The following is a 14320-nucleotide window of genomic DNA, read 5'->3' as shown; positions in this document are numbered from 1 at the left end:
TTACAAGCAAATGTGATGATGGCAACTTTCTCCATCTCAGTCAACAGAATTAAAGAACTTCACAGGAGTGTTAGCATCTTAGCAGTTAGCCTTTTGTATGTGCACTTACATCATTCTCCAGGTGTGTTTTTCATAGGTTTTTAGCTAGCTGTCTGAAATAATGTTAATGGAGATTTTCCTCAACAATTGTGAAGGTTTTATGCATTTTTAAAAAGGTTCTTGCAAGGTCGACAAACACCATCAATGAACACCAATGCTCATCAATTTACTACAGGGTTCCTACAGGTTTCAACAAGCTAAATTTAAGACCATTTTAAAGGGGTCATATTTTGCTGAACCCACTTTTATTAGTTTGTGATACATTTATGTGTGTTCAAAAAGTTTGAATTTGAACCCCCCAGGTGCTGCAAAGCCATCTTTATATTCATTCCGGCAAAAATCATTTGGATTTCTACAACCTGTTTCAATTCCTGCTTAATTTGTTACGTATTATAACTAGTTAAGTCACGACATTTGCATATATACGGTCAAGACTTCTGATGAACATTTCTCCGACTGCGACATAATTTTTCGTCAGCAGCAGTGGTTGTAGTAAAAATTGAAAATATGTCCAAACTTTGAGCCGATTACCTAAAATGTTCGGTTGTTGGTTGTATTAACGAACACAAGTGGCTGAACGGGACAGAAAGCACGGTCAACAGCCTGGAGGGGGTGGGGTGTGAAGTAGCTCATTTGCATTTAAAGAGCCAGTGCACAAAACAACCTTTCTGGTGTCATTACTCAGAAATAGGGTTGAAGATGGACCTGCAGAGTTGAATTAATGAAGAATTCAGACCAAAGCATAGCATTTACAGTTTATGGAGACCACAGGGAAATGTTTTAAAATGCATAATTCCATTTAAAAAAGCAAAATATCACTCCTTTGAGATGAATTAGAGCTGAATTTAATACCCATTTTGTAGCCGTTTCCCTCCACTCGTGCTGACAAAGTCAAGAATGATCTTTTCTCCAAACAGGCATTGTTAAATTTGCTCTTCCCAATGCTTACTTTTCACTTGTGAGCCGTCCATTAAAGTTCTCAAACTCTGCTTTCTCGGGCGATGCACACAACTAACAGTTGCACATCTGTTGGGGTGAACATTCTGTGATTATTTCGCACCGGCGGCTGCAAAGTTAGTGACAATTGGTTCCTAATTTCAATATAAATTGTTGGGTTGGAATGGGTGGAATTGAGCAGACAAATTTTAGTTTCTTTAAAACTTGGAAGTTTCACAGACACATTTAAACACAATAAAGCCAACAAGTTAATGGCAACATGACTTAAGACCTACCATATCAAATTTAATACCTTTTAAAGACTTTTAAGGTATTAAATGCAGATTTGTAAATTCAAAACTTTTAAGACTATTTAACCCTGAACTACTCCACCTTTAGTCTGACTCACTGGAAATACTTAGCCGGCGAATATTTCCGTCACACAGCGATCGTCACTTTTTAAGTCCCTCTCACTATACAAAAGATAAATAAGCTCTAGAATAAGAACTATACCCTGAAAATGGCAAGTTCTGACAAAGCCACAAATCTGCCACATGCTGTGTTCTCTGGTAAGGATTTAGTCATTTTAATACCACAACAACTTCTCTTCATCTGCACCCAAGAAGTAGCATTTATTCCTAATGCAGATTGACAGTTGGCATAATACTAATGAAGGGTGAAGACAGAGTAAGTTTGGCTACTAGAGACTAGTCCACCTTTATGAACACAATGATTTGGACTCTTGCAAATCATATTAGACAGATCAGTTCACATGTTTTGTTTAAGATAGACCACTTTCTGCCCATTACCAATTAATAGTGTTACTTTATTTTATTTTTATAAATCTGATATTCTGTACATAACCATCAGTCCCATAGGTTCAATATGAAAACTCACGATAAGCCTAAACATTGTTGAAATATTACTGGAACGCTTTGTTAGTGTTTCAAAAAGGTTTCTGTAAGTTTTTTTTTTTTTTAATATATATATATATAAAAGATCACGTAGTCACGGGTATTGATCTTGAAAAACTATACCAGTGGTACCCAACCTGTTTTGGCTTGTGACCCTATTTTAACATCACAAATTTGGGGCGACCCCAGACATTCAAAACGGAGACATTTTTTTGCTAAAATTAATTTCTTTTTGATCATGTAATATTTACGTTGCAAATAAACATGAATTTTGGATGACATTTAAGCTATATAATGTATATAATGTAGCTTTTAAAATTTTTATTAAGAAAAGTGTGTGGTGTTTTAATTATAATCACGTATATATGGAATTATTAAAACATATTTTTTTATAAGTAAGTTTTTAAAATCAATTACTAGAAATTTCAGGCGACCCCATTTGAATTCCAGGCAACTCCATGTGGAGTCCCAACCCTAAGGTTGAAAAACACTGAACTATACTGATTAAGTAGTTTTTGTATTAGAGGTAAATGTGTGGCTTCTAATCTGTTGATAGCTTTCTACTTGTTAACACTGCTATATAACTAAAATGCTTCCAGACTAAAGGTAGTAAGACTGAGGATCACTAAGAAAGAAAAATTCCTTAAAAGTTGGCTATGGTTTTCAAGGCATTATAGTATATAAAATTGGGTGGAACTGTCAGTTGAGAGAATGGGTATTAGGCAAAAAATAAAAATAAAAAAGTTAGTATTTCAGCTCCCAAACCATTGCACATGACAATACTTCACTTTTCAGATTCCTTTCAGTGCATAATTTATAAATTATTACGTAAATGTGCATAAATCTAGATATACGTGTCATTCTAAATGTTGAAACCATTACCCCAGCACCTTGGACGCCTGAGTCCAAATCATTTTAAAGTATGTAAGTAGGAGTGGTTTACATTTCTGAAGATTATATTGCGGAACAAAATATCTAAGTATCATAAACTTCTGCTGGGCACAGAGCTTATTTTCTGTAATAACCCAAAAGCCAGTGGAAAAAATCCCATTGGATTCAACCTGATCCCATTAGCTTTTTCGGCAATGCTAATTTCCGGGTTGGTCTACAAAAATAGGTCATCCCTGCAGCACACTATTCATAAGGAAATCAAATATTCTCATCGGGTCATCAGGCAGCTCATGATGAGAGGACATAATAGATCATGTGACTTTCCCCATCTCACAAAGCTTCATTTCCCAGCGTGAATGTGTCACATAGTGCGGTCAGAGGTGTCCACAGTTAGGCCAACAGTCCCTCTTTGTCTTTCCAGTATACGCTTGAGAGAGACCACCTGTTTCTGTGTCCATACAGAGCTGCAAAAACAATGAAAACTCATTGGACTGTAAACAGACCCTGGCCCCAACTGGAGCGGCCAGCTGCGCACCACTACACGTGTGTTTTGTCAATATATTATCATCCAGGGAAGGTCTGGTCAACAAATTGCACAACCAAGCAACAGGCAAAGTCCTGCTGCTCGGAGGAGTAGTGTGTCAGTGACTTAGGGTGGAGTGGTAATGTATACACAGTTAACGCTCAACTGTATTCCACAACATCCTGGATCACAGATGGCAGAGCTCACTGAGCTGTGATTGCACTTGGATATTGGATTTCAACAGCCTTTTTAAAAGTCTTACACACTTCAACTGATGTGAGAAATTGCTTCATTGCTGCCACTTTGATTACAAAAAAGATGATAGGCTAATTTATACTCCTTTAGAAAAATCTGCTACTTTTTAGCAAAGACACATGCTGTTATTCTCATATTCAGGGTGCTTGCTCTTTATCCAAATTAAAATTCCAGACTGCTATTTTTTTCCCCCAAACCTTGGCTTTATGTACTTTTATGTCATGGTAGTCAGGGTCCAGTCATGGTAGGCTACAGCTTACACAGCCAATTTCAATGATAAGGGTCTGTATGCATTTTTCAAGGTCAAATTCAAGTACTTTTCTAGCACTTTTATGGGTCATTTTCAAGTTTTTCCAGCACAGCACCTCATTGCTGGGGTAAAATACATAGCCTATCTACAGGAATACACAAAGGGCTACTCATGATGTTTTTTCTTCACTTTTTATCACACTGATGTACATTGTATTATGCTATAAACACCTAAAATTATGTTTCGTAATACAAAAAGTTTAGGAATTAAAGGAGAACACAAAGTTTCATCCAAAAAAAGGTAAGCTACTTGGCGTTCTTCAGGCAAAGATTAAAGAAGATTAAAGATCTTGTCCCATGTTAAATTTTCCGTAAGTTCCCGGATCCAGAAGAAGATCCTGATCAGCATGTGGCCATTATGTTTTGGTCATCTCCCCATCAGGGCTGTACTGTAGAAATTTACACTTGATATCATTTATATTTACTGAGTTATTGCATCCATCCATTTCCTATTGCTTATAATGGGGAAACTTTTCAAAGTGGCACCAAATCCAGAATCAGATCCAGATCCAAATAATTTCGCTAACTTTTGTTGACATCATCATAAAGAAGCCAAGTTTGAAGTCAATCGGAATTGTAGTTTCAGAGAAGAAGATGATTGAAAGTTTTGTAACGGACAACGGACAACAGACGACGACGCCGGATGCCGCATGACGACAACAGCTTACAGCCTATCGGCCGGTAAGCTAATAAAAATGTACCTGGAGTCGACCTGAGAACACTTGCTAACTTTTCAAAATGTATCACCTCTCTGTAAGTAGCTTTGGCTTGACAGAGTTAATATTAAACATAAATAAATAAATAAACCGCATCACAGAGTTATAATTTCAAGCACTTTCAAGGACTTAAACTAAGATTCAAGCACTTTTCAGACCTTGAAAACACAACACTGAAATTCAAGCATTTTCAAGGATTTCAAGCACCCATATGAACCCTGAATAATGTTACAACTGCGGTCTTCAGGTCAACGTCGTTTCACGGAATGCGTGGTGGTCTACTTCCTGGATCCAGACACATGACGAATGACGACCTCCTCAAGTTGCACACATAGTCTACAAGAGCTTTGATTGGATATCATTCCAGTACCGACCGGTTAGAAAAATCATACTAAGTGTTTTATATGCTTTCCTCATGTATTTTTTATCTGACAAGATTATGTACCTTTGACCATACTCTCAAATTCGACAATGAGAGAAACTTTTTTTCCATATTTTATTAAGACTTTCACAAAAAATTCCAGACTTTTGAAGGTTTGGAAAACAGCATTTCAAAATCCCATCCTTTTTAAGACTTTCAAGACCTGCACAAGCACCCTGCATATTCCTGTTCGCCATCTAAAATAAATTTGTGAGATCGCAATCTGTAACAAGAAAGGATTGCGGTGTGTCTTCCTCTGACAGGTGTGTCAGCTGATGAAGGATGCTATTGTGATCTCAGATGGACTTACATAAGACAGAAACCACAGAAGCCACTGCGAACATCACACAGTGTTGAAACAACCCACCAGCTCGGCTACGTTCGGCCTCACTGGAACATCTTTCCCCATTATAATTATCTCCCGAACCGGTTTTACAACTTTAAACAACGCGGCTCAGCGCATAAACAATGGCAGGTGCCGCAAGAGTGAAGACGCCGAGCTCTAAATATGCAATAAATCTTTGATTGCGTTTGTTCTGAATGAGTGATATCCAAAGCACAAGTTTACAAGTTACAAGTCAAATAACTGTTTCATTCCGTCAACCAAGGACTGAAATGTCTCGAGTGTGAGGTTTCTTTACACCTCACAGGAAAACAATTCCGGTTGAACTGGTTATTTATCTTCACAATGGTCATGTTACACCGACAGTAACCAAAACAGAACGATCGAGTGCCTGCTACAGACAGACTTTTGCAAAAAAGAACACGAAAAAGTGGCTTCTTTTCCCAGACATGGTTATGTTTTATTGCGGTTTAATGAGGGAAGCTAAAGGTCAGTGTTGTCATTATACCATGGCTTTGCAACAAACCTTGAATACTGATGGATTATAAAGGGAGACCACAGCATGTTCTGGATCTCTTCTGCTACGAAAACCCCATAATGAAACTTCGTTCTTGAAAAACACAGCAAAAGACACACTATAGCCTACTGTGTGAGAGAGAATTCATTCTTTGGTGCAACTTAGCTTTACATAGTATTTGTTACAGAAGTCCTTACGCTGGATTCTGATTCGATATAAAAAGATCCATTCAAACCTCCTCAGCTTTGTTCCTCTTCCAAGTTTACACACCCCAGTACTGAGGTAGGCAGAGCATTGACAAAACACTGCTCCTTGGGGACTTCAATGATATCCTCAAAACTCTTAACCCATAAGGACCCAGTGTGACTTCTGTATCAGTTCCCAAATGAATTTTTCCACTCTATTTAACCTTTCCTAAGTGATTTATCACCATTTATTATAATATTATCCTCTGAATTTTGACTTTTTCCAGTGAAAATCACCTATTTTCCTATGTTTATTTGACTGATCGTGTAGATGTTCATAAAAGCTCAGAGTAAAGTCAAAGGTTATTGTATTAAAACAGAAAAAACTGAAGAAAAAGTGACTTTTTCAGTAAAATATAGCATTAATTGAACATAAACCAAGTGTCTCCATCCACTGTTATTGATCAAACTCAGTGGGTTTTACTGGTGAATCAATGTTGTAGAAGATGACAGTGTTTCCACGGTAACTACGGAGCCTCTGAACATCCAAATGGGTCATATCTGATGACCATGAAAAGATGATGAACTGCATTTTACACAAATTATTTCCATGTATTGACAGGATTAATGGGTGGACAGTTTAGATCAGTAGAATGCTTTTGGTCAACAGTGGATGTCTGGGTCTTTATGGGTTAAATATGAAAAACAGAAAAAAAGTGATTAATACTGCAGATGCTGAGTATAATTATGCAATATGTTGCAACACACTACCAGCCGATCCAGACTTTCTCATTTTAAGAGTTCTCTTTTTCTTCGATTTTCTGACCTTTTGTTTGAGCCAAGTAGCAGCTACGAAACCTAAAAAAAAAGGAGGACAAAATGTCAAGACATTCTCCCATCATTCCATCTCCTATGGAGCCTGGGATGAAGGTGGGTGGATTACAGAGGCCGAAAGCAATTTACATAGGCATTTCCTGAGGCATGGGAACCGAGGGCACGCAACGCACTGTAAATATCACATCTGATTACGGTTAAGTAACGCGCATTTCACTAATCATGTCAACAAAAGCGCAAAGTTTACGCTCCATACGTCGAACCGCCATAATATTGAATCCAGACACAAATAAAATACTGGAAAAGGAAGTCAGCTGGAGCCCTAAACTTTAATGAACTGCACAAGAAACAGCCTCGAGTACGTATTTTCATGTGAAACTGAGTATAAATGACTGTGTCTGCGTCTCCCCAACCCCCCACTCCACTTTCCAGTATAAAACTGTATGACCTCAGCGCAGAGTCGGGCAGGTAGCCAGCTTCCTCACTACGCAGCAGCAGCAGTATTGTCCAGAGCACACTGAAAAAGCCTCCACCATGAAAAAAAAAAGAGCACAGTCAGAGATGACACACTCACACATCCCCCCCAACCCCCCACCTCTCCCCTCTTAGTCCACACAATAGATCTTGATAGGGGAGATATCTGCCTGGCAGCTCTGGAGAAGCCCCCGAGTGTGTGTGTGACAATGCACTTATTATTTTAACCACGAAGAGACAGAAAAAAAGAAAAAAAAAAAAAAAAAGAGAGAACCAAGTCTGGTAATGGCAGTTTGATCACGCATGATAAATCTCATTTGCCTCAACTGTCTTTACAGCATCGGAGCCAAAAACTCACAAATAAATCTCAAAGGGCAGGTTTTAGGATTCATGTTTGGGTCTTTGTTATTAGTACAACGTGTACTCTTTCAATTTAAGGCTGATGCAAGAATGTTGGCCTTAAATGTCATGTTGTTGTGAGTAAAAGTTCATACTACCTTCGCTTAGTATTAGGCTTTTAGAAGAGGTTTATAGGTTTATAACAAGGGTCAGGGTTGGGTTTGTTTTAGCATGTTTTTTAGCCACATGCGAAACTCAGAAACTAGAATTTGATCCCTTTCAAGTGTGTTTCGGCTTTGGACTTTCATAACAAACCTAACACGAGGCAAAAGTTAATAGAACATCAAGGTTCAGGCTTCATGAAAACAGTGCATATTAAGTGGTTAATAAATGACTCATCCAGAAATATGACAAATACGGAAGAACTTTGCATCTGTTGTTAGGGTGTGGTTGTGTTTATATGTGTAAAGTCAGTGTTTGGAGTCAAAGGTCAAGACTCCAACTTCTGTTCCGGTGCTTTTACAACAGAAGCGTTGATTACCAACAATGTGCGAGGAACAATGAAAGCGATCGGAATCAAATGGACCCGCAGACTTTACAGCCATAGTAGTTAAAGTCAAGCACGCGCTATACGGCCGACAATTAGACCGTGATGAATGGGGGTGGGCAGGTGTAAAGCTACGGTGGCGATTCAAGAGTAAATTATCCAGTTCATCAGCCATGATGACCATGAGAGGAAGTGCCAAGTACAGGAACAGCTCATTAACGGCGTGTTAAGGTGGACAAATCCAACCGTCGGCGAATGGAAAACGGTGGCAGCAGATGCGAGCTCTTCGGTTTCACCCTGCGGAGTTATTAATGTTACGTAACTCTGGGTGAGGGGGGCTGATGCTTCTAGATTCCATCTGCCCCCGCTGTGATTAAACCGTGTCCCGTTCCGAAGCTGCAAATACTTATTTGGGACAATGATTTGAGCCCGGTTCCCTCTGCTGAGTGCTGAAAAAGTGATTAGAGATAAGTGCTCTGAGGGTCTATGGAGTCCTGGGAGACTTAAAACAAGGGCTTCCAGGGGCCAGGGGAATACAAACGAGCCCAGGTAATGACTCATTAACTGTGTTTTACTTGAAATATCATCTTTTAAAACAGAATATCTAATAAAATACAGAATATCTTGATGAAGCAACAAAGTGCAAGGTCTGTTTTGAACTTCACAATGACCATAAATGGAATTAAAAAAGAGCATTTCTCACAAATCCTGGAAAACATCCACAAATACAATGTTTAGACCACAACCTAACAGTATTTACACTACATGGACAAAAATATTAGGACACATCACTTCTCCAGCTTGTAGAACTTGCCATTCCTGTTGATTTTATCACAATAATAATGGTCGGGTCAGTTGTTGTCAAATACTGTCACAACAGATGTCAAATTACTATCTCGATTTTTGTTTATATGGTGAAAGATGAGTCATTTTTTGATTTATTTTGGATTATGCCATCATTTACACATGATGTTTGTCACTTTAAAAGACTAAGTCCCGAAAGTTGCAGTTTATGGTAAAACTAGTGAACTATCATATTGTTAAATGTTGTAAATACAAAGACTACACAGCAAAAAAAGTGATGTCATTGTAAACGTCTCTGTCCTCAGTCTGCAAGGATGTCTCGGCAGCTTCAACATGACTTCACTGAAGTAGTTTTCACTGCTTTTAATAGTTTTTCCACTAGTGAGAGTTGAGGTAAAATGTGGAAGCAGTCATTTTAGGGTTGGTGACAGTGACGTGTAGCCTATCACATGTGGCAAGAGACGCAGTCCATTAAGCTGAAAAATATTACTACTAACAAAAAACTACATGCCTTATTATCAGTTTGTAAGTTTGTGGAATTTGTGAATTTCCCCCTAGGATGAATAAAGTATCTATCTAATTTAAGCTAATATAAATAATCATCTCTCCGTTGACTGTACTTCATTATTTTTCCAAAGTTAGGTCTCATATGGCATGGGGAATGGGGTACGACGTTGCCTTTCTAGACACCAAATAAACCTAAAATGCTAAGATATTTATAATAAAATAAAATTAGCTCAGGCTCACTGGCATCTCTGAGAAGCCAAAAATTAATCAAGCATAACATTCAACCAATAAAATTAAGTCCTCGGTTCAGGAATGCCAATAAATAACAATAAGTACAACTTTTTTTTTAAAGAGGTTATCTGCCTCAGATATTAAATGTGCTAAATCTCACATATGTTAGAGAACAAACGATAAAAGTGCTGGTAAGCTGATGTTTTCAGTGTGTGACAAAATGTTATGGCACATTTGGTTATGAATTTCCTACTAGAAAGAACATGAAAAGTAAACGTATTGTAATGTGCAGACAGTGTTTAGAAATAGATCTGGTAGTTCTGAGTCAAACATTCCATTGGAGGAAAACCCACTCTCTCAAAGTGGTGTAGTGAGTCAACATTAGAACATTTGTGTCACTGTCAAACAGGGAAAACTGATTAAAAAGTGACTTTTTCAGCAAGCAGTAGCATTAAATGCATTAGCACTATGCATTTTGTCTGAATTATTTCAATGTATTGACAGAATTGGTGGTTCAACTGTATGAGGTGGTGCGTTCCCCTGTTCTGTTTTGTATTGTTATTGCTTTAACTGGAAAATTAGTGGGCTGTAAAAGGAAATCCTGGAAGGGTAGTATGGACATAACCACTGAAACTTTCTGCATCCATCTTTTTTTTAACCCTTTCATGCACAGTGGTCACTGAAGTGGACAGTTATTCTACAGTTGTTCTCTTATTCATGGGTTTTGTTGTTTTAGTTCCATATCAGCCAACACAGCGGACACTTACACATCAACCCAAACACTGCAATTCATCCCATGACTGTAACTTTGCTGTTCTTGATAAACCTGATCTGCACTAACATGTATGAGTGGAAACCAATTGCTAATTGTTGTTAGACTGTAATGAACATGGGTTGTTGTTTTTTGTTTTTTTTTTTTACACAAAAAGGCTTATTTTTGCATATTATCTCCATGAAGTGAATAATAATTAGTATTAGGATGTGTTGAAATGTGAGAAAACATAAGAGTCGCAGCATTAAAAAAGTTTTTATCGCATAGTTTTCCATATCACTTTCTGATATAAGGTTTAAAATACATGTTTTTTTTGCTTTAAAAATTAAATGCATGGTGTCCAGCTGAGTGGACATTTTAGTAACTCCTTAAAAAAACAAACAAACAAAAAAAAAAAAAACTCAATCACATGTTTTTTTTTCATGCCTAAAGAGGAATGAAATCACTCAGGAAAAATATCTTGACTAAGGTTCTCATAATTCATGCATAAAAGGGTTAATGTTCTTGAATGACTAAGGCTGTAATTAATGTATGTGATGGACATTTGTCTTTCCAAATAAAAAAAAAAAAAAAAAAAAAAAGAATTGGTGGTCCAAAAGTTATAAAACATTTTAGACCAAAAGATGCTTTTAGTCACTGATTGTTAATAATTCATCTGTTTACCACTGTCAGTAAGTTACAACAAAACAAACCCGGCTTTTTCCATTAAAAAGTAGCTCTAACCAGTCAGTAAAGTAAGGATAGTTGATAATTAGTCGATTAATTGCCATATATTTACATCTAATCCATATATTTACACTTGTTTTGAGAAAACCCTGCAGAGTTACAGAGAACAACACAAAACAAAAACACAACACTGGGTAGTTCAGGGTCCAATAGTAGAGGTAAGTTGAATCCTGTTGTCTGTCCGTTTCTATCCGTCTTCCTTAATGTGACAGGGGACACTACAGAGCCGGAGCCTCATTGTTATGTCTCCATATGGGGCAGACCGGAGCCGCATTCAGTGCCAGGCGCTGATTGTACACAAACACACTTGACATTCAAATGAGATGCAGATTTTTTTTTTTTTTTTTTTACACCGTAGCCTACTTTACCGACTCTTTACCTGGACATTAAACGCATCTCCAATACATAAACAACTGCTATACAAGCTAGCTTTAGCTGCTAAAGTGTCCCAGAACAGACAGCGGAGCTCATATTATGACTTCAACAGTGACACATGGGTAAAGTTACCTTGTTTAACAGTCGGGCTGGATGGAGAAGTTCCAGGTTTATGTCCAAACTTTCCGTAAACAAAGCAGGAGAAGGTGGACACAGGTGAATACAGGTGAGTACGCCTTTAGCTCCCCGCCGGTTCACCTTAGCTTCCTCAGCCGGAGCAGAAGCGGTGCAGTCCGGTCACTGGTGTGTCCTCTGGCCGTTTGCTTTGAGTCTGTGTGGCGCATAAAGCGGCCAAACCTCCACCTCCTCCTCCTCCTCTTCTTCCTCCTCCTCCGCTGCGGGAGAGCACCGCCCCCTGCCGCGGTTTAAAGCGACACACACCCGTTTTAGCCCGCATCGGTCCGCACGACTTCATGGAGCTCCTAATAGAAACGGCCAGGTCAGAAGTAGAGATGGGCGGTTTCAGAAAATACTTTTTTGGAGTCGAATAATTACGCTGCTTCAAGTCGATTAGTCGTGACGTCATTACTAACACTCAATGCAAAATGATGACAGTTGACAATTATATATAGGAAATGTAAAATATTTTGTGAAGAGTGACTATTTGTTTTCATACTTTGGTGTAATATTATTATGTATATATTTTGTTCAGTTCAAAAAAAAAAAAAATACAAAAAATGATAATAATAATAATAATAATAATAATAATAATAATAATAATAATAATTGTTAGAGCCATTTTTTGGTGTTTCAGTTAAAAACTCATATTTATATTTAGGTTTGATTTATCATTAATAATTTATGTATATTATATGAATGTTGAGTAGTAATAGTATAAGTCTTGATATAATTTTGTGATGCAATCCTATTGGCTGCTAAGATTATAAATATGTAAAGAAAAAGGAGCGGAACCGGAAGCCTGAAGCCTGGAGCATCACAGTCTCTTGACCGTCACGTAATTTAATTTAGAAATTCATCTTTTGTTTGTATTATTCTAAGTTTTCAGTAAAGACCGCAAACAGAAAAGTTGGATTCCAGACCCTTTTGTTTACTGATATGTGTCGGGTAAGAAGAACTCCGAGGTTCACAGCTAGTGAGTTATACGCTGCACTCACAATAATAATAGTAATAATAATAGTAATAATAATAATAATAGTTAACAATTGAAGAACAAGATTAATTTTGTGGCCACTTTGACTAGAATTTTTCTCCAGATGTAAGCTTTCCCCAGTAATTTATCATCATTTATTATATGGCTAAAATTTACTTAGGGGGTCGAATGAGTGGCCGTTTTTGTCAAAAAAGAAAAAGAAATGCATAGAATTGTGTTGAAATAATGCTAATACATTTGTGCACAGACTATTGATATTATTTGACAGTGGAAGCTGTATTTTCAGAAATATTGCATTTTGAATAGCACGTGTATGTGAAAACTTTTGCTGGTGGACGGACGTGACATTACCCATGATGATCTGGTCAGTACCAGTACTTTATTAGGAATAAACTTATATACTTACTATTGCTAATTCTCCTCTTATTCATAAATGTTAGTATTGTGGATCTAAAACAATAACAGCTGACACAAAAACACAAAATGTGGCAGTGGACGGATGTGACATGGTTGTTACGGATCCCATCATACTGATGCTCAGCAGCCATGTCACCGTTTACACAAATGATCCCTGTGTAAAAACTAGTATCAGAATTATTTATTGTATAGTTTATCATCATACTAAAGAGTAAATAACAATATAGAATTGTTATTTCTTCATAAAAATGCTTATTATTAGAAAACTGTTGATTTAAAAAGTGACGTGTGACATTCTTAATGTATGTATTGGTGTAACATAAGCAGGAAGGATCAGCACCATACTCCATATTGCAACCTGTAAAAATAAAACATGTGATATGTAGTATATAATCTTGTAAGAAAAATTGGGGAATCTAAAAGAATAGAATATTTGTTTTTCAGGTAAATTCAGTTAAAATATAACTTGGCCATTTGTGACATGAAAATATAGCATTAATTGTGATGAAATTGGACATTTTTGACCTGAAAACATAGTTCATATGACCATCAACATGTTGCAACAGAACTGAAATCCTGTACATTTGTATAACTTGCATTTACCAACACAAAGTTCCTTTGGGGACTCACCTATATTGATTTCTTATGCACAAAGACATAAATAAGACCTCTAAGCAAATTTTAGCCAGTATGTATAGCACGCCAAATGCCATAAGAACTGGCGTGACATACAACGCAATTTCATGAGATCAGTCTCTGTATTTCACACCTGTATATTTTCAGCCTGTTTTCTGTCTTCCTTGCACTTTATTTTGTATTTGCTGCTGTAATCTGTGAAAAATCCCCATGGTGAGATCAATGAAGTCTTATCTCTCTCATGTTAAGATTTTGTACTGTCTTCACTAACTCTGCGGAGTTTTCCCAAAACTAGTGTAAAAATATGGGTTAGTTGTAGAGATGTGATGATTAATCAACTAATTGTCAAGTATACTTACTTTTTCTTACTGGTTAGAG

General features: G+C 37.2%; 1 protein-coding gene across 1 annotated transcript in view; it reads right to left on the bottom strand.

The window, feature by feature from the left end:
• Positions 1 to 12067, bottom strand: part of cdc42ep4b (CDC42 effector protein (Rho GTPase binding) 4b) — a 45777-nt gene extending 33710 nt beyond the window's left edge. The window contains exon 1 of the mRNA XM_030121635.1: positions 11851 to 12067. The gene's annotated coding sequence lies outside the window, so the exon portion shown is untranslated. The remainder of the gene's footprint in view (positions 1 to 11850) is intronic.
• Between the last annotated feature and the right edge of the window lie 2253 nt (positions 12068 to 14320).

The sequence above is a fragment of the Sphaeramia orbicularis genome, chromosome 19 (assembly GCF_902148855.1).
Source record: "Sphaeramia orbicularis chromosome 19, fSphaOr1.1, whole genome shotgun sequence".
Lineage (NCBI taxonomy): Eukaryota > Metazoa > Chordata > Actinopteri > Kurtiformes > Apogonidae > Sphaeramia > Sphaeramia orbicularis.
The sequence above is the reverse complement of the archived record's forward strand: the minus strand, read 5'-3'. Positions and strand labels throughout refer to the sequence as shown.